Genomic DNA, 18836 nt, shown 5'->3' on the forward strand with positions numbered 1-18836 from the left:
ATATAATTTATATAGCATGATACTTTCCTAATGGACTAACCAGAAGGAATTTCCTCCAGTCCTCACGTTAGGTCAACAATATTACATGATCTACATAAATATTAATGTCTTGAGACTAACAGAACTAATGGAAAGACTGTTGTAGATCTATATTTTTATCATATTAGATATCAAATTTTAAGTTTGCATCTGTCTGTGGCAAATTAATACTAATTTGTTTTTGGATAAACTTACTACAAGATTTGCAAATAGAAAGAGAGCCAAAATTTTTCCTAATACATGACTAGAATTTACCACGCTGAAAGAAGAGCTACACTATGATCAAAAAGTAACAAAAGAAACAAAAATCTTTCTTTCTTTCTTTCTTTCTTTCTTTCTTTCTTTCTTTCTTTCTTTCTTTCTTTCTTTCTTTCTTTCTTTCTTTCTTTCTTTCTTTCTTTCTTTCTTTCTTTCTTTCTTTTTCTTTCTTTCTTTCTTTCTTTCTTTCTTTCTTTCTTTCTTTCTTTCTTTCTTTCTTTCTTTCTTTCTTTCTTTCTTTCTTTCTTTCTTTCTTTCTTTCTTTCTTTCTTTCTCTTTCTTTCTTTTCTTTCTTTCTTTCTTTCTTTCTTTCTTTCTTTCTTTCTTTCTTTCTTTCTTTCTTTCTTTCTTTCTTTCTTTCTTTCTTTCTTTCTTTCTTTCTTTCTTTCTTTCTTTCTTTCTCTCTTTCTCTCTTTCTCTCTTTCTCTCTTTCTTTCTCTCTTTCTTTCTCTCTTTCTCCCTTTTTGGAGAATAAAAAAGGAAAATAGCAGGAGATATCCTCAATAGCAAATCACATTCAGATTTTCCACAAAAATGTGAAGATTTGACTGTTTAACTAATAAGATAACTGCTTATGAATGATGGCCAAACACAGACATCTTATTTTTTGACTATGCTTACGACTTTTAGAGGTTTATTAAATATACAGGTGACATTCAGCTCTGATCTTTAAACTGCCAGTACTAGAATCCAAGAACATTTACAAAAAGGTTGCTCATTTTGTACAAGAATCCTCACTTTCCCTTAGCAGTATTGGAAACAGACTGCTGCTGAGCTTAACATCTGGTCTGAGTAAATAAAGAAATTCTCAGGGTGAAGAAATCACATTTAGCTAAGTTGTTTAAGTGTCTTCCCAGCTGAGAAATCAGAAATATCTTACCATAGAGCAATGTGAAAAATGACTGAGGACATGATAAGCATTTGAATTAGGAGACATTATTTGAATTTTTGAGGGCTTATTTTTTGTGCTGTGATTTTATTTTTTTACCTATCACACCTAGGAATATTGAGGAGCTGTTATCTTACTAAACAGGATCTATTAATTTCAAAAGGACTAGTTATATACAAACATACTTTCTCAGTGCAATCAAAGAATGTTGAGGCTTGATTTTAATTGTATGCTACAGAGAAAACGAAATGTCACCTGCAGAAACAGCAGCTTTCACCAGGAAATCTGCTATTAACCTATTAGCCAGTTAACAGACCAGCAGGTATCTACAGTCTGACATCCCCAGCTTTATCAACAGATGAAAATAAATTTTGTAACTGATTTCTCAAATGGCTGCATTAAATAGAATGCTCTTCTACCTAACAGAAAATATCCCACTCATTACATTAAAATTGAATGGCATACTTTCTAGAAGGACGGTATGCATATATATACATTTCAGCTGCAAGGTATCTGGAAGATCCTGTCTCTACCCACAACTGATACCACAACTTAATTTATAACTTGAACAAGATGCAATGAAGAGCCTAAGAAGAGTGGGCTTGAAAACTAAATATTTTATGAAATTGATCACAGGTAGAAACCCTTTTTTTAACAGAAAAAACAGATTATTTGCATGATTTTTTTGAGTACAAGTGAAGGATTCACATACTGTTAGAAAATAATGAAACAAGATTTGCTATAGGCAGTAAATTAGTTTTTTAATAATTGCCAGTAAAATGTTTTTCAATTCAGAAATACCATGACTCCCTACTCTGTGATTTCTTATTCTAAAAAGTCAGTTGGTGTTCCACATGACCATAATCTTGTTAGAAACAAAAAAGTTTTAAGAAATTTGTCTATGGAATTAATGCATTCATTATTTGGATTCCTATTTCTGGACAGTAGAAAACAAGAGCAGCAAAGTAATTCTGAAAAAATACAGCATTTATTGATAGTGTTTGAAAGGGGCTCTTGCTAGTGGAACTTTAAACAGTAGATATACTTAATAAAAATGTTTTACTTTGGATTGTTTGCATTGAAACCTTTATTACTCTAACAGATTATATTCTTACACCATAAGGATTGTTTTTCTATTTGCAGGTCAACAGACTATCCATTGATAAACGTTTTTTTTTGTGTAATACAAGCATTTTGAAAACAGCTTTTGAGTGAAATTAAGTGAGTTTCAATATAAATAAAGAAATTAGGAATATGCAAAAATTCAGGGAGCATTCAGCAAGATATTGCTGTAGCGATGCAAATACAGGCAGATTCAGCATGAATCAGTGCAATGGAATTATTGTTTTAAGTAAAAGATCTAAGAAAGTTCTTACATTATGGAGCTTACACTTAAATAGAGTGGTATAATGCTCAAGAATTAAATTTTTTGGCTTCTGACCCTGGGATGGAGAGACTGAAGGAAGAAAAAATTACAGCAAGCATTATTCTAAGAAATGTTAAAACTACAAGCAACTATGTTAAATCTGTCTTTTACAGTTCATTATTAGATGAAAAAATAGACATTTATTTTAATTGTGTTCTATCTTTGTATGATTTCACAAAATACTAAATTAAGTTTTATCCTGAGGTCTTTTAAAATTTCAGACCAACTTCTTCCCACTCATTATTATTTCCCAGTTATATTCCTCATTTACTAAAGTGAATTATTTTTATCCCAAGAGATATACATTATACTTAGAAATACATTAAAGAAAAGTGTGAATGCTATAAAATTCTCTGACATGGTGAAGTGTGGGGTGCTCACTGGAGGCAGTCATGTGTTGTGACTGCTCTGTCCCTTGGGAAACCGTAGATGGGACAGACGCAGAATTTCCACTCATTCACAGCTCATGCTGCCAAATAGTTCACTGCACAATATACGTTTCCCTCACATTTACAGTTTGCATTTTTCATGTTTGCTTCTCTGATATTTCCCAAAACGACAACTCTGAAAGATACCAGAGCATTTTTGAAAGAGCCCTTCCTCAGGGATTTCTTAGACTTCAACTAGTTTAAGCTGTGCCACAATGACTTCTTGAGCAGACATCTTATTTTATATTAGTTCCTGCAGTCAGGCAAGTGGTTGTGCCTATGTTTCACATAATAAGAAATACAGTAAGTCACATTAAGTAGAAGAGCTAATTTTATTTCAGACATAGATTTCATCATAGATTTCTAATTATTTTAGTTATGATAATACCATATACTACAGTATTGAGAATTCTACATTGAGAATACTAGAGAACACTATATTGAGAATACTACCTTGATCTGTTATGAGCTGTTTCAGTAGCTTAAAATTGTCTTTCAAGCACAGATTATTTCAACCTCCTCCTCTAGTACTGTGAAGGGAGCTCAAATCGGCCTCAAAGTTGAATCATATCCTTGTATTTATCAGTTTCTTTCTTGACACTAACACTTTGTACTCTCCTATCATGTTTGTCGAGTTCAAAATCCAACCTTCAACTACTTGGAGTGCTCAGTATTTTATGTTTCTTATCCTTCTGAATCACCTTTATCTCCTTAACATGCCAGATTTTATCTTTAATTCTCTATCTATGATAGTAGCTGAACATAAAGTTTTTTCTTCTTTGCACCCATCCTTTCCACCCCAATCTTCTTTTCAATTCTTTGACTAATGTTGTCTTTCTCTCATCAACTCAACAATAGCATACCGTAAGGAAAAAAATTTAACCTGGAATTAAACATGACAATACTTATGTTACAATAATTTCCTGCTGGCAAATTATTACTAGGGAAGGTAAAATTTTGAGATTTCAGTCTCTCCACTATTAAAACATAAATAGACATATAACTGGTTAGTACAAAGTTATCTTAACAATTTTTGAGGTTAATATTTCCTATCAATCTTCTCACTTTAAATGCAAGTATTAAAAATGAGAATTTCACCACCAAATACACAGCAGTACTTGAACTTCCCCAATTAAATTTCATTCTTCTGGAAATTTCAACCCCTCATGTCATTGTAGGATGCATTATGCTAGTTTCTAGACTATTGGCAACTTACTGTTGGAACATCAACATGGTAATCCAATAATCAATATAACCTATTGCCAATTCTTGGAATAAAGGAAGCAGCTTATGGGAGCTTCCAAATTCATCTTGCTAGTGCTTCTGATCAGCTCATCCTCCCTGACTTAGGAGCATCCAGCCACCAGCCCTAAAGAGAGCTGCATCACTCTGTGACACTGCAAGCGCAGTTATGTGAGGATATAGATTTTGCATACATAATAGTAATGTGGAGTCATGTGTAGAATAAATCATTAGTATTAAGCATACATACACTGCCAGTGTGTGAATCTATTAATTACTTGATTTGAAATTTAACTAATCAGGTTGAAAAGTATAGATTCATGGCAACCAGAATGGTTAGTGTTGGAAGGGACTCTAAAGACCATCTGATTCTGATCCCACTGCCATTGGCAGGGATATGTTCCACTAGACCAGGAAACTCAAAGCCCTTTCCAGGGACTGGGTATCCACAACTTCTCTGGACAACCAGTCCCTATGTCTCACCACCCTCACAGAGATGAATTTCATCCTAAGTAGAGACTGATCAACATACAGTGTAGCTGATATTATTTTTTTCAGTATCAGACACTCCCAGAAAAGGAGTCTCGTGACTAGTGATATATATATGTAACCCATGCACAAAAATACACTATCAGTGGCAACACAGACTCTGTCCAGGATCAATTTTCAGATGTATTATGTGGGGAAGTAAGTACAATATGCATAGTCTAGGACATCCTGTCATTCTCACCATCACAAAGAGAATATAAGTTTGATTATTGCATACAAGCCTGTTCCTAGGATGCCTGTGTAAGCATACAGGTTTTTGTTTCTTTTACTCCATATCTAGATATTTTTTACAAAGTGGAAAGATAATTGGACTTATTGTTCTTACCTTTTAGGGTGTTGGGAATCTGTGTTTCCAAAATAAGTATTATTTATTTTTAAATTATCAGTCTTAAAAAAACCCCAACCCTTCTGTAATTTCAACACAGTTTAAAATATATTTATCATTAGAATTTTTAAAGGTAATTTAATAATAATAACAAAAAATTATATATTTGATATTTTTCATACCAAAGGTAAAATATTTGTCTGTGCATTTTAACCAGTAGCTTAGTGATTATTCTTTTGTCTGTTTCATAGGGGAACTGTTTTCAATGATGCAATAATCTTACTAGTAAATATCAAAATACCACTTTGCAGCTCCAATTGTAAACTTTATTTCACAGTAATATAGGTTTTGCTTCAACTTGCTATGCATCACATACTCATTCAGTCAAGCAATATCTTTAGTGTGTGTCTTTCCTATATTTCACAAGTTTTCATCTTTAGTTCAGTTCCATCTGTTCTTTATCTGCCTAAATTTGTTTAATAAAAAGGGCTACAATATTTCTACACATTAAATTTTTACTAAATTTATAAAATACTATAAATACAATTAGTTCTTTGTAGTTATTAATATTTATATTTGAAATATTTTCCAAATATTTTTAGACATTGCTGATATTAATTAAGAAATGTTAAATTCACGGGAAAATTTACACAAGAATGGAAGGATCCAGGAGGGAACCAACAATCATGAAAGAGCTAGAAAATATAACTTAGAGATAAGGGTTGTGATAAGTAAATCAGTTTGTTCAACACAAGAGATGACTGAGGTAGTACATCACTTAACATGAAGAGGCTAATGATTAACTGTTTTCAAGTTCCACTGCAAGCTGGGCAGCAAATGTTGATAGAACTTGAGAAAACAACCCCTTTGGGCAGTTAAATAATGTAGAAGAACTCTGTCTTGAATAAATCTGGCAACTAGGACACAAATCTGTCAGGAATGACCTGGCTATTATCAAGTCTACCTCAAGATCTTGCTCACTTGCATCTGCCCATTGCATGTTTTTTAAAAAAAAAATCTTCCTGAGAAATTAAATATTGTTTTAATTACATCAGAACCAGCCAGACTAAAATTTCAGTTTACTATTATATGATATCTGAGCATGCATAAAGCTTGCTTTCTACAGACATGGAACTTTGAAGTTTTGTTGTGGCAACAAAAACTTTGAATTTACTCTCAAAAAATGTAGCCATGATGCATATCTGTACATATTAGGTATCTGGAAAAAGTTTCAACAATGATATTGCAAGTAAAACACGCAATTATTGGAAAGAAAATCTGGTTAAAAATAAACAAACCTGTATGTTGACCTCACACTTGTTAAACTTAGAAAGTAAAAGAAAAAAATGAATATATAACAAAAAATCTTTTATGTATGATTGAGTTAGCAACTCATTCTGTTTTTTTTTTTTTTTTTCTTTATAACCTTCAAGTCACTTGAGACTTCCTCTGTCTAGGACCTGGATAACTAACTCGAATTTCTGAGACCCTGATTCGTTCTCTGACTTCAACAACCTAAAATCCTCATGCTCAAAAACTAGCTCTATCCAAGTTAAACCACATTGCTCCAGGTAAGGCTGAGAAATACCAAAGATTTATTCATCATCCTCTTAGGAAGGTGCACAGGCAAGGAAGTTAAAATGCCCACAAGACATAAGTGCCAGCAAATCCCACAGCTCAAGTTCTGAAGTCAGTCTTTGCTGGGCTGCCTAGAGATTGTCCTTTGTAAATAAACAGTGCAGAGTTTGGGTTTTATAACTCAGATAGAAGACCTACTGATATATTATTTCTGCTTTGAGGTGAGGGAAAGAAAAAAAGTAAACAGAGGAAAGTGTTTTCACGTAAAAATTCAAATGCCTCTCATTTTTCTTTTTTTGGATCAGTTTATAGGATTTTCAGCTAGATGAAGGTTGCTGCAAAATCTTGAGTCCTTCAGATTACATTCTGAAAAGTCTTGTGATAACTTAAAGGTGACCAGCAACACATTTTAGAATCCAGCACTGAAGGGCATTTGAGATAAGTGCTTAAAGTATACAAAAAAACTACAGAACCTTCAGCAAGAGCTTAATCTATACTTCAAAGCAGTCCACAAAGATTAATTCTGTCACCTCCTGCAGTTAGAATACTACAAGATGTAAGTTTTCACCAAATATTCCAGAACATGCACATAACTGCTAACCGGCTTAAACTAATTTTCAGTTGTTCTTTTTTTCCATTATTTTTTTTCTTTTCCTTGCCACAAGACTGATGCCACAAAATCAATTTTCATTCACCAGAATACTTGAATTTCATCAAAGAAGCACAAAGATCTAGTTTCATAAGTGTGGAAGAAACACTGTAATTTGCAGTCCAAAAATCTGTGTATAGAAACTGTAGGAACATTTACAAGGGGAAAAATATATGGGAATGCCACAGTTCTAAATTATTAATAAGTAGTCTTATCAGCATTATAATCTGAAATCCAGAGGTATTTGCTCTTTTTGAAATCAGGGTTCTACTTTGTTTTTAAAAAGGTCAAAATAGAATTAAAAAGTAAAAATTGATTTAAAAAGTAATTCCCACACTGCAAAATGTTATTATTCTATACAATACAGTACATCAATAAAAACACCAGTAAAAAGCCTTTAATATATAACAGTAGCTTTTTAGTATCTTAGAAATGTACTTTCAAGACTGTAAAATAATATATTTTAAGTGGAGCTCCGCATTAGACAGCATGAAGCATGAAAGATAAGGTATAAAAAGAAGACAAAAAACCCCTTCTTAATAGCCCCTGTGCAGATAACATAGTGCAAAAAAAATCAATATCCATGCTTCATTTGTTTTATGATTTTGAACATTTAAAGACAAAATGTTAGTATTTTCTGTCTTCTTGGGCTTCACAGACTTGCAGCAGTAATGACAAAAGATTTACATATTCACATATTTTCATTGTGATTTATATGAGTATATATTCCAGTGGCAGGTGGTTATTTTTCCCCAGTATGAAAGGTAACACCTACTCCATTATTCTGGATTCAGTAAAAAACACATTGTCCTACTACTATGGATAGTCATCAAAATCACCCAAACAACCAATCCAAAGGATCATAAGCACAGTATAAAATAGAATAAAATAAAAGATATGCCAATAATATAAAGATCACATTAAATACCTTAAAAAATAAGACCAACCGTTAAAATCTGTGCATCTACTCCTGACTGAAAAATTAGACTAAAACATATATACTTTCAATGCCATTTTCATGGTATTTGAACCATTATTTTTTGTATGTGTTTAAATATAATTTTGTGTGACTACCATGTTTAAAAGTCTTACAACCTCAGTCAGATGCAGTTCTTAGATACAAATATGCTTTATTAGAAACAAAACAAGGACAGCCAATTTGTGAATGAAAAGTTAAAAAAAGGGTGTGCTGGAAAAACAGAGTATTTCATCATGTTCTTTAAAAACTGAGTGATGTGGTTTTATCATATTTAAAATATACAACATGGTTAAGACAGAGGCTGGTTAGTCCTTCTATGAAACAGTTTGAGCTATCAATAATAGCGTAAAGGAAACATTAAGGCTTTTTCTAATAGTCAAGAAAAGTAAGAAACATCTTGGACTCCCACAAACTTCTACCTGCAGTTTTCCTGTATATTTAACAGTCTGGGAAACTAGAAACAAAACATATCCTATAAGCCTCTACAATGATTTTTTTAACTGACTGGCTTCAATCCTTCAACCTGCTTGGTAGTGCCCCTATTTTTATCACTCCCCAGAGAAAACAATTGATGCATATACACGCTCCAGTAATCATGCATACTGATAAGATTTGACCTCTTGTTTACAACAGGTTTCATTAATGTTTAAAAGTCAGACCACAGGATTCATGTATTTGCTAACCTATATAATACTATATATAAGTATTTTTTTAAAGCTTCTCAAGGAAATTAGAATCCTGTATAATTAAAACTAAACTATGTCCCATTTGGCTTTATCTTTTATGAGCAGAAATAAATCAACAAAAGAAGTTGCTACTTCATAGCAAGGCAAATTATGCTTACAGAATTGTGAGTTTGTACCAAGTACAGCTCTGAGAGAAGTGACTAAGAGGCTGTAACTGATAAACAGCCCCAAGCATGTGTACAGGGCAACAACAACATTGTACCACCAAAAGTGCATGTAGTTCTAGGACTGGTAATATTCTGCTGAGCAGATTTTACAGCTGAAGTTATTGTCATCTTTCTCCCAGAGCAGAGATGCAAATCTTGAAAAAAATAAACTCCCTTTTCAGACTGACTCTCTAAAACTACTCTCCATGCAAAGTAAATGCATTAATGTCTAGAATTCTCCCTGATTTATTGGGCTCTTCCCCTATGGCACACTAAGCACAGAAACCTCAAGTACTTTTTCAATATGCTCTCACTGACTCCAGTCACACCAAAAGGTGGTGGTAATGAATGGTAAGGATAAAACATTTTTGGAACTGTTGCCACAAATATTTTAATTTAAAGCTTAGGAGGCAAAGCAATAACACTTCAATGCTAATCTATTTTAAAAACTTTGTAGTTACAATAAACAGAAATATTTTTATCTGCCACCAATGGAATGCCTCATAATATTTAATATTAACAGGGTGCTATGCCTTACAGATTTACAAAGAAGAGAGTTATTTCCTAAATACAGTATCTTAGAATTGCAGCATTTTCTACAGCAACACAGAATTTAAGTTTATATCTCTCTTGAGACTTCTTGACTGTTGGGGCCTCAACACAAAGAAATAGATATTGTAAAATATATTTTTCAGTGTCATATAAATGCTGGAGAATTTGTACGTTTAAGTTGAAAGAAAGCACATAAGCCAAGATTGAGAGTACAGGCTGGAACAAGATTTGGGACTCACATCCAATGACTACTGTAATCTAAAGCTGAAATTGAAGGATGGTATCTTAAAAACTACCAGATGCACAAATTATCTGATGCATTTTCCATTAAAAATCTGCTAGAGATATACAAAATCCACTTCGTTCCCAACCTTTTACATATTGTTGATTGTACATTCCTAAGTTGTGTATCTGAAAGAAATGCCATGGGCAACAATATCCTTTCTATGACAGGACATGACTGTTATAAAAAGAGAGAAAAGAGTGAGAAAGGATCTATCAGCAGTACCTGGTACCTGCATGATGGTGCTGCAACCAAAGGATGTAATTAATTTTTAATTTCCCTGGCAATTCCCTTTGTAAAGCCTGCTAATATTTAGTAACGTAATCACTCTGAAGAATACCACGGGATGAAAGAAGCATAAACAAAACTAAAAAAAAAAAAAAAAAAAAAAAAAAAAAAAAAAAAAAAAGCCATCAACTTTAAATCTAATGTTTTTATGTGTGAGCAAAGAATTTACACCTACCACACTGTCATGGTTTTTAAGGATGGTATTCCCCAAATTACTATTCCTGCTAAACAAATTTCTGGCTCATTCTGCCTCCCCATACCCCATTCCTCTGCAGGAGGATGGGTTGGAGAACTGGAGACATGAAAGGTAAAGATCATGAGCTGAGATAAGAACAATTTACTGGAAACAGCAATGGGGTAAGAAAGGAACAGTCTCCATATCGCTATTAATATGGTGCACGGGAAAGATGATAAATTCACATGCAAATGCCCACCTCGTGAAACCCGATGTTACCCTGACTGGAAAGGCCCCCCTTCTGCCCACCCGCCCTGGCTATGGTGGGAGGTGCTACAGGACAACGTCCAGGTCTGGGTTATGCCCCTCCTGGCTATGGCCAAAGATAACTGTCCTGGCCAGAACCAGGACAAATACTAAACTGCTTTAATAATAAAACTTTTATTACTGGCAAGGGAAGTATTTGGGAAGAGAAGAAAAGAAAATAAGGACCTCGAAAGTAAGGCATAAATTTAAATAAAATATTCACTTTTCATTATTCAGATAATCCTTTTTTTATTAATTCTCACTAATTAAGAGTTCCACAAAACGAAAGAGAAGAGTTTTGTAGTTTTGACCTTGATGAGGTGAGGAGAGGAGATAAAGATGCAGGAACAAATGCTACCAGGAAATATTTTAAAATACTTAAATAACAGTGATGATTGGAATAAAAAATGTTTGGTTATTTTTGCATCTCTAACAATTGTACCAATAAAATCTGTCTCATGATTTTTAATTAATAATGCTTCCTATGCTTAACATTTCAAATTTAGCAAGTTTGAAAGAAACTGAAAAGTATATCAGTTATAATGTTAAGAACTGCATGACATTTGGCTTCCTGTCTAGAGCTCTGGGGTATTCACTTGGATCCAGCCCAGCTTTTTTGTAATATCTTTGCACAAAGTGGTGAAACAAGATCTCTAGTGCTACCCAAACATTTCACTCTATCCATTATGCAGATAACTATGTTCCCCTGTCGTGGCTTGACCAGGAAATGAGTCTCTGGAAAAGTTGTGATCAAACCAATCAGTGGCCAGATTTGAAATTGGCACCTGGTGTGGCCACTGGGGACCTGGATGCGCCTCTGAGAACACACAGGGGTTAAAAGCAGAAGATTCCCAGAGGGATTTCCTCTTTTGAGTCCTTCGGTGAGTGGAATCTGATCTCTCCCCTGCCCAGCTTCGTCTGGTGGGGGAGGCCATGCGGCCTGTGGGAAGGGAGGCCAGAGCCCTGCAAGGTGAAGATCTGGGATGTTTGGGCAGCCCCTCCTCCCCCCCCCACTCCCAGAGAGAGTGATAGAAGCTGGCTTGAAATTTGATATCTTGTGCTGCTGGCACCATAGCCAAGAGAAGAAGGCGGCGGGAGGGGAGGGGGTTGCACAGCTGCGGGCAGACCTCGGCTGGAGTTTTAACCTCTTTGGTGCTGGGACAGTGGATGCTGTAAACACCAATCCTCTCCAGCTGAGAGTTTAGAGGGGACAGAAGATGGGCAGATGAGAAGAAGACTTGAGTGAGTGAAGAAATACCAGCAAATGAGAAGCGCCCTAGATGGAGGACATGATTTGGAGTGGCCTTTTGGCTGGACTTTTGTCTTACATGGCCACAGGATAGAACCAAATCTTCCTGTAATGTAGAGACTGCACCTTGGGGGAGGCGGTTGGCTGGAAGCCAAGAGTGACAAAGCTTGTGAGAAGTAGAGGGAACAGAGACTGATGGGGAGGGTGTGGTGGAGCCCTCTGCCTTCAGCAGAGAAGGATCTCTGTTCATGAGGCCCCTCGGCCCCGGGGGGTGAAATATAGGACAGGTGTCCCAAATGGTAAGAGGCTGCTACTTAGAACTAGGCAAGGCATTCTTAAAAGGACCTAAGGAGCAGTTTGGATCCATGGACAGTGGTGAGAGCACTGGACATGGAAGGAAGATGGTCACCACGGCAGATTCTCTCCAGGCAGCTGCCATGTGTGACATGGAAGCACAGGAGGTTCCAATTGTGTTTCCTGGGGAGGCCCATGGTACAAGAGGGAGACTCCTCTCTCCTGATGAACTGGGGGGACGTTGTGTGGAGGAGGGTATTGGACTGAGAATTGAGTGTTAAAGGGGATTGGGTGTTAGAGGGGTAGAGGGAAGAGGAGTGTTTTGGAGGTTTTCCATTGTGGATTGTTGTGTGCGTTTGTTTTTTTCTTTCCTTTTTGTCTTATGTTGTAGATTAATAAAGTGTTGTGTTTTTTCCCTCCATTCCCAAGTTGGAGCCTGCTTTGTTCTGTTTCCAGGTCACATCTCACAGTAACCATTTTAGAAATATACCTTTCATGGGAGCCCTGGCATTCTGCCAGGGTCAAACCATGACACCCCCAGACTGGCCTGTGTGTATTAAATATGCAGAAATCCCAGAACAGAGTGGGCAACCTGGGGAATGAGATGCTGGAAAGCAATGCCATGGAAAGGAACCTGGGGGTCGTGGTCAGTGACCATTTGAACAGGAGCCAGCAGTGCCCTGGCAGCCAGGAGGGTCACTCGTGCCCTGGGAGCATCAGGCACAGCATCACAGCCGGGCAGGGGAGGGGATTGTCCTGCTCTGCTCTGCTCTGGGGCAGCCTCATCTTGAGTGCTGGGTGCAGTTTTGGGTGCTGCAACCCAAAAAAGACATTGAGCTGTTAGAGATTGTCCAAAGGAGGGCAATGAAGGTGGTGAAGGGCCTTGAGCAGAAGCCACATGAGGAGTGGCTGAGGCCACTTGGTCTGTTCAGCCTGGAGAAGAAGAGACTGAGGGGAGACTTCACTGCCATTACAACTTCCTTGAAAAGAATGGAGTCAATGATCCTGCTGGGTCCCTTGCAACTTAACATATTCTGTTATTTGATTCTTAATAATTGTCTTTGCAAACAAAAATGGAAAGAATTTTTTTTTACCAATTGTCAGTTAAATGTCTTGTGTTTCCTTTTCAATTATTTTTTAAAATTTTCAACTCTTAAGTTTTCTTGTTGATTAGTATACAAAGGTGTACTTTCAGCCTGAAGTGTAGGTGTAGTGGAATGACAAAATAATTATTTATCTGGCCATCACAAGAATTCCTAATATACCTTTGTGTAATTACTTTTATTTACTGGAAATCATTTTCAAGAGCTGAAAATAGAGATAATAATGTGTTATGAATATAGGCATAAAAATATTTAATAACTAGTAAATAGCTGTGACATGTGCTTTAATGGGTTATTTTTACACTTGTTCATTGAGGTCAGCAGAGAACCTCAGATAGAGACCATTTCCATGTGGTTTTCAAAGCTTGTCAGAGTATGTCCTTAAGTATGTTAATTACTGCTGTTAATTTCTGCTATCATACCCAGATAAAAAGAAAAAGAACAAGAACAAAATGAATTCAAAATATATTTGTCCTTGGATCAGAATTTTGGTGTTTCACAGTGTGGTTTTACCAAGAGGCCGGGCAGGGTCAGACATGAAATACTGTCGTTTTTTAATGGAATGATCAACAGTCTCTGCAACCCCATTAGCACAGCACAACTCTTAGGCATAAGCCATTATCTCTGGTGGAAACAATGCCTTGAGGTAAAATCATTCATCAAATTTACTACAAAAGAAATTATGTAAGGGTATGTAGTATCTCTGTACGTCTTAGTTATTTTAACTATTATTTAAACTCTCTCTCTAATCACATTTTATACTGTTTCAAAACACATGCTTTACAGAGCCTGAAATTTGAAGGAAGCCATGGGATTTAATGAACAGCATGAATAAATAGCAAATAGGAAACTCAGGTGAGAATTTTAAAGTTTTCCTCATTTATTTAACTCTCTTCATAAAGAAAAGGATATGAGTTTTTGCATTGAATTAATGGCAGTTGAAGAAAGCAACACTTGTTTGGGGTTTTTAGGGGATTTTTTTGTCTCCTCTTTCAAAATAAACCTACTCTAGATGTCAAGACAAACAAAAGAAATTGGTCCACATGGTGAAAGACTTATTCCAGGTGGAAACCACTACCACTTTATTTCAAGTGGATTAGTTCACCAAGATCTATGTATTGCTAGACCTTCAAATCAAAAACTGGAGTGCAGGACTTCCACCTACACAAAAAAATAACAACAGAATGTTATTTCTTTTCGTAGAAGATATTAAAACTGTTTTTTGTGTAGCTAGGTTAACCAAAAAAAGTACTGTAATCCTCTTCCTAAAGAAATTACTGATTGAAATAATTAGCAATCACCACAACCAAGAATATAACAATAACACATTCAGAAAAAAATATTGAAAGAAAAAGTGGTAGGAACCACACAAAAGCTGAATTTTTACAAGTATTCTCATACTTAGTACTAGCTTCACTCTTTGTTGAGATCTTTCAGAAAGGACCGAACACCAACAGTCTTCAGTTTTTCTATTACCTTTGATCATACAGTTTACAAAATTCAACTTACACAGCCTAAGAATCAGCAAGAAATAAATGAGTTATTTTCATTTTCTGCTGACCCAGATTGTGCTGAATTGCTCATCTGTGACCTGTGCTTTCTCAAACGACATACTACAATGTTCTGACTTAATGATACCTGTTTAGCATACATTTTCTTCTTAAATTTTTTGGAGGTCTGTCCCTCTCTTCCTCTTTCAGATTCCCCTTGTCTGTCTCAGGTGATATCTTATGTATATTGGCATTGCTGCAGTCCCCCAGGAAACAGAAATTCAAGTTTCGAGCTGTGCTCCTCATCTGTTCAGCTGAGAATTGAGAATCTTTTCCTTAAACAGGAATGCCCTACTCACTGAACTACTAATTGCCAAAATTATTAAAAACAATTTCTCCTGATCATTCATGGGAAAAAAACCCCAAATAATAGAAAAGAACCAAAGAACCCACCATTACTGCATTATCTTATTTAGCAGGATAGAGGTGTCTCTGTGATCAAAGTGGATGGTGGTATTAGAATACTGCCAGCACTGCTACTGGAATTCCAGCACATCACATAATTGAACTACTTAGGATCATACTGGTAACTTGCAAACCAGTGGAACTTCGTCCACACAGCTGAATCTCCCATCAAGTATTTAGCTTGGAGTGCCTGATTTTCATATACATTGTAGAAAAACATGCTCTCTCTGCTCATGTTTAAATGCACTGTCCATATATATTCTCTCGCCGTATTCTTGGGTCTTATAAACTCTGCTACTGAGAAATTATTCAGCTATATTAGCTCTTTGAAGAGAAGAAAAGCTTGTTCCCTTTGTCTGTCTTAACCAACTTCCTACCTTACATTAGACTGCACACTGTCATTTCAATTCAGCAATTAGCATTTTCTTATAGTACCATGGAGTACCATACTATAGCAAGGAAAAATTTCAATTAAATAGTATTTTATTATCTTTTTAAAGTGCTTCTGTCAAAAATAGTAACATTCTCAAGCAGTACAATGTATGGATTATTGTAATTAAGAAAAAAATGACAATACAGTCACTTTAATTCTTTACAAGCTAGCACCTAAGGAAACAGATAAAATAAAAAGGTGCTGGTGCAAAAACACCCTCCTTGCCCCCTTCTCCTACACAACTGCCACAAAAGCTTCAATATGATTAGAATAATTCAGTGTTCCTTTATGCTAAACTGATTATCTGTAATGGAATATTATGTGAGTTGTTAAAAAAATAAACTAAAACCTTTATGTACTCCTCAAAGTAGGTTAAAACAGAACTATCAATCAGAATTTCAGTGAATAACAAGTAAAACTGAATGGAGGAGTCTAACCAGTTCATTGATATTTCCTGATTATGAAAGGAAAAAATACTGGCTTCAAATGTCTGCATGTTTGTTACTGTTGATTGTTACTTGAACCCTTTAATGTAAGACTAGAAAGAACATTGAAGAAGACCGTGTCTTTGATGCACTATATGTCATCTAAAAATATGCATGTCTTCTGAAACACATCCAGAGAATTGCTGCAGTGATTCTGAAGGGTGAGGCATAAGTTCTCAAATTATTACGAACAGCTTGAAAAAATAGAAGCATATAAGAGCCCAGCACTACCCTAAATATTTTTAAAGAAATTCAGAAGGACAGATGCTTCAACTTTTTGAGTGCAATTCTGTAGTACTTAGGAAGACTGCAAAAATACGTTAACGTTCAAGCACAAAGAAATTTGATTAAAAGTAGCATCTATTTTTCAAAACAAGAAAGTTGTTTGCTGCAAAAACTAGTGGAAGGTGGTGTCACAGTTTGCTGAGGAACCTGTTAAAGTAGGTTTTGCAGAAAGAAGGAGATGGAACCAAAAAAAAAACCAAAAAAACCCCCAAAAAAACCCAAAAACCCAGAACCTTATTTAGTAACAGAGTGAAGTTTGGGAGGTATTTTATTCTTTTTTTCCCCACCAGTAATTTAACCAAGGCTGAGATGCTTGGCAGCATGTTTATTTTACATTCGCCTGGTTGAACATGTGCATCCTGAATGGATGAAAAAGATATGCGAAAGTGAGATAAAGTGAATTGCACCAAAATGTTGGTAATTTACAGAAATTGTTTCATTAAAGAAGCACAATTAATAATGAAATTTTGAATATTTTTTCTTAATTTGTCTTTTTTTTCAATATTTCCCTAAATCCTCTTTTCCTTTAAAATTATAATCTAAGCTGTTGGTTTAACATCTGTATTGCTTAAAATATAAAGCTTTTATTTTAGCACAAGAGTCAGGGTTTCTAATAGAATCTATAAATAGGTTTGCATTTAATTTTAAGGACATGAAAACTCTTAAATATGGATAGTAAGTTCTCTCATTGTTGGAAAGAAAATTATATATGAAAACTAATAAAATAAAGCCATCAAATAGAAAATATTGCTTTACAGTGACACACAATACTCTTTAAACAAATTGTGGATACATGATTTCTGAAAATATTTACTTCATCTAGCATCTAAAAAACAGTTCATCAAATGTTGGGACAGCTTTTTAGCTATCCAGACACAAGTAAGCAAATATAAAGATGCTGAGAGCTGCCCACTTTAGACTGTTTAGGGAAAGATGGCAGGCTTTTATTCCTCTACCACTCCCTTTTTTTTTTTCTTCTGATGGAAAAAAGCATACAGATAAAACAAGGTTAATTAGTCAGAATTTTCAAATAGGAACTATTACTTTAAATGGCACACTATATAAGCAATAGAGTTAGGAATGACCTTGGAACTTCAAGTCCAGATTTAGTTTACTGAGCTACAGCATACAAAATGCCATTACTGTGTATACTGCCATATGTTGTCTAAATATCTTAGCATATAGAATTAGGTTGCTGCATGACTTTCTGAATATTTTCCCTAGATGCAGCTTCTTCCAAAGCATACAAAATAGAGATGCTGTGATTTAGCATGCACTAGGAGGTCTCAGTAGGAAATGTGAATTTGTAGAGAATTACATAGGCTTACAGTTCAACACCAAATTGATTTTAAAATTGCTATACGACAACCTACAGTATAAAGCTCTGCACAATTTGGAATCTCTGTTTCTGTCCGGACTATTATCTTTAAGAGTTTAGAGGATGTTGAGATTTGAAGTTGGTCATTTCAAAGTGCACATAATGTTCAGCTTTTATGCTTGTCAATTTCAAATCCACTTCCAGCTGAGGTCTAGAACACAGATTCAGGTTCGTTTAAACATAAACTTTCATGTTTTCCATCTGACATCTACAGCAACTGAACCCTTGTGCTTTGTATTTTATGTAGCTGAAAGTACAAAACTAAACAAACCAAAAGAAAATTACTTAGCTAAGGATCATTTTTTGCATCAAAAGAGATTCTGCTTGTTTGTCTTTGTGCTGTAAATAAACTTCAGGTTGTTGAAGTTGTGAGATTGCTTTTGGTAAATACCAAGGTTTGGCCATACATACCAAAGAGCGCAGACCCATTGTTCTTTCGTTACATTAGTCTGAGGATCAAATTTGCAATATTTATTCATAATAAGAATGGAGATAACAATCAACTGCTTTCCTGCCAATGGATATGAGAGTGGCTGAACCAGATCCATCTGACTGGGCCCAAAGACAGGTGCTTATGGAAGGGTATAAGCATGATGCAAACATATTTTTGTGATTACAGTAGACTTATGTTCTAGCCAAGTTTCTAGTAAAGCACTGTTCATAGACATCCTAAGAAAAGGTATTCTCTTGTGCTTTAACAGTCTTGTATGGATTTATCTTCTAAGTGCCTCTTGACTACCTGTAAGTCCAACAGTCTTTTTATCCTAAGGAAACATATACATACCAAATATAACAT

General features: G+C 35.2%; 1 protein-coding gene and 1 long non-coding RNA gene across 13 annotated transcripts in view; one reads left to right on the forward strand and one right to left on the reverse strand.

The window, feature by feature from the left end:
- LINGO2 (leucine rich repeat and Ig domain containing 2) overlaps nt 1-18836 on the reverse strand; it is a 478753-nt gene that overhangs the window by 231862 nt on the left and 228055 nt on the right. The window lies entirely within an intron of this gene.
- LOC135291005 (uncharacterized) overlaps nt 11450-18836 on the forward strand; it is a 40197-nt gene continuing 32810 nt past the window's right edge. For 3 of the 7 annotated variants that reach the window (XR_010353870.1, XR_010353867.1, XR_010353869.1), the window contains exons 1-2: nt 11450-11739; nt 14291-14359. This is a non-coding gene — a long non-coding RNA (uncharacterized LOC135291005). Of the gene's footprint in view, nt 11829-11865; nt 12407-14290; nt 14360-18836 lie in introns of those variants that run through there. The other 4 variants (XR_010353872.1, XR_010353873.1, XR_010353868.1 and 1 more) reach the window with 2 other exon arrangements.

Source organism: Passer domesticus, chromosome Z, assembly GCF_036417665.1.
Source record: "Passer domesticus isolate bPasDom1 chromosome Z, bPasDom1.hap1, whole genome shotgun sequence".
Lineage (NCBI taxonomy): Eukaryota > Metazoa > Chordata > Aves > Passeriformes > Passeridae > Passer > Passer domesticus.